This window comes from Hibiscus syriacus, unplaced genomic scaffold, assembly GCF_006381635.1.
Source record: "Hibiscus syriacus cultivar Baekdansim isolate YM2019G1 unplaced genomic scaffold, ASM638163v2 tig00110610_pilon, whole genome shotgun sequence".
Lineage (NCBI taxonomy): Eukaryota > Viridiplantae > Streptophyta > Magnoliopsida > Malvales > Malvaceae > Hibiscus > Hibiscus syriacus.
The window spans coordinates 2,711,055-2,714,035 of record NW_024062800.1 but is presented as its reverse complement, the minus strand read 5'-3'; positions in this window follow the sequence as shown (position 1 = coordinate 2,714,035).

Here is a 2,981-nt window from a genome sequence, read left to right as displayed (position 1 = left end):
CAAAAAAATGAAAAGAAGAAGAATTAAGGAATTTTACCTCTCGGCCAAGGACTCGCCAGCGTTTGGAGTCACAATTGATGAATTCGAACGGTAAAGAGAAGCGCACAGAGGAGGGGAACCACATACTTCAAACCCACCTCAATCCAACGGCTGTCAGAGTATATCGGGGCAGTGAAAGTCGAAGTGTCTAGGCATTGTTTCATAGTGTTAGAGACCAGCTCTGGTGAAAACAAGCCCAGATATGTGACCACCGCATCGAGGAAAGCCATCCCATGAAATTTAGGTCCGAACGACCGAAGACGACGATGATGAAGACACGGAGACTGGCTGCTGGATTCTTGCCAGATTATAGGGAGGCTTAGAGAGAAGAGAGAGCTTCTCTCTCTAAAAAAAGACGAAAATAAATGAAAGAAAAATGAAAAAAAAAATGATAAAGGATATTTATACCCTAAGCAAAACAGCGTTGTTTTGGCCACCATACGTGTTTAGGTCTCAGTGGTTTAATCACGTGCTCAGTCCTCTCTATTTTCACCTATGTTCAATTTGGTCCCCAATTTCAATATATTTCCTTTATTTTTTTAATTTAGTGTCATTGTCTTGCTATTTTCGACTTTTGTGTTTTAATACTAATTTTTGGTTTATTTGCTTTCAGGTCTCTTTAGTATTGTTGTATTTTTCCAAAATAGCCACCATTTCTTTATTTATTTTATTATTTGAATATGATGCTCTAATTTTACTAGTTTTTATTTTAGCCACTTGTTTGTGTTTAACTTATTTTGAATTAGCTATTATTTTTTTATTTTCTTTCATTCTGGTCACTTATTCCTATCTTTTTCATTATTTTGAAATTGGCATGCTTTTCTGTTTATTTTTAATTTAGTCACCACACAAATTATTATGTTTATTTTAAAATTAGATTGCTTATTTATTTTATTTTATATTGGTGACTGACTCTTGAATTATTATTGCTTTTAAATATTCGAATGTTAATACGACCTCGAGATAACTTGCCTTGGGGTATGATTTGCATTATTTATGGTTTGAGTAACAATTAAAAATTAACCCCCTAACTTCTAATTTAATATTCGATTGTTTAATAACGGTTATTTTAACTTTGCCCCTTTCAAATTATGTTATTTTAATTTTTGCTTAAAATTATTAATTGTTTACATTTTAGTCATTTCAATTCCAACTTTTAATTTTTTGCACTGTCTTAATTTAAGTTTTATGTTCTAATTTCTTTCATTTTAACCCTCTACTTAATGTTTTAATTTCAGCTTTGAATTTTTATTATTTATTTTAATTTAGTCATTTATGTATTCATTAATTGCTTTTAATTTTTGTCTTTAATTTTAGTTTCTTTAATCTAGCCTTAGAATTTTAGGTTTGAAATTAAACCTTTTGATTTAGATTTAGAATATTTTAGTACTAATCTAGATTACTTAGATTTTATGTCTATTCCTTAAATTTAGACTCATTTAAATTTAGTCCCTAAACTTTTAACATAGGAGAATTTTTTATTTGGTCCCTACTTATGCTCGAGATTCCGAATTAATTACTCGATAGTCAATAATTGATTAAAATTAACTTAAGTTAATATTAGAGCCTCCCTACTTAGGCCTAATTTGATACTTAATCCTTAAATTAGCAGAATTCTTAATTTGGTCATCGCTTTTGCTTGAGGTTCCACTGTAATTATTCGAATTGTAATATTGATTAAAATTAATTTTAGTATTAGAGCCTCCACTTTAGATTAGATTTCAATTTAGTCCCTTTAATTTAGTAAGTAATCTGAGTTGACCCTCGCCTAAATGATCAAGGGACCATATCGATTATTCGATTCAACATCTTTAGGTTTGGGCCTCTACGTTCTTTAATTTTCATAATTTGAAACCTTAAGATAAAGAAAGCCTAAATCTACCCTTAGTTTAATTAGGGTTAATAATAAATTGTTTGATTGCATTATGTTTTAAAACTTAAGACAATGTTCACTTATTAGGGAGTCAATAATATATCTCCCCCAAGTATGCTCAGGGGGTGACTACTGGTGATTCCCGAAATAGGTTTTCATCCTTTTCAAGACCACATCATGATTTATAAAATATCGAGGCAAAGTCTTATTATTGGGCACAATAGCTGATCTCCCGCATTCATGCTAGGGGCGAATGCTATTGGCTTTAATAAAAAAAATACCCTTTTCAACTTTGCATCAGTACTGATTTTTAAATTAGATGAAGTTCGAACTTAAAATTTTCAATTTTAACTATAGGGTAATCAACTAGGTACCAATTTTCGAGCATTGTGGGATACTATTCCTTCCCCACGCGTAATTAACTTTCAAACCTATTTTTTGGTTTTTGTAGACCCTAAACTTGGTATTTTAATAAAAATAAAATGTTTTACTAAAGTCACATGATTTTTATGGTGTGCGATCGTACCTTAAAATGATTGTTGGCGACTCCTCACATTTCAAAATCCTTTTAAAGAAAAATCCCCAAGTCGTACTAATTTTTTTCACCCGGGTGAAAAACGATGTCGACACCAACCGATCAAAAATGGTTTAAAACCGATTTGGAAGTTGGCTTTTTTTTTGTTTTTTCTGGTCTATATGGTTATATAGAAATGAAATCTTGTTTAATGGAAAATCTTATTGTGAGAATAAGTTGTTCGAGTTTGCTATGTCCAGGCTTGGTGTCTGGTGCAAAAGTTGATTGTCATATGCAATTCCAAGCATTGCATAGTTACATAAATCACTCAATAGCCCACGATCTACGTACTGAACGTTGCGATCCAAAACGCGGTACGAACGCATTCAGATCGTTTCAAAATCGTGATTCAGTACATTATAGTTCTGCAACAGGGATAAGAGGAGATGCAATTAGAAAAATAAAGAGATTGGGGGTTTGAGAGAGAGAAAATCAGAGGAGAAGAAGAGTGAGAGGGGAAACCAGAAAAAAAAACAGTGAGTTTTTAGGGGAAAA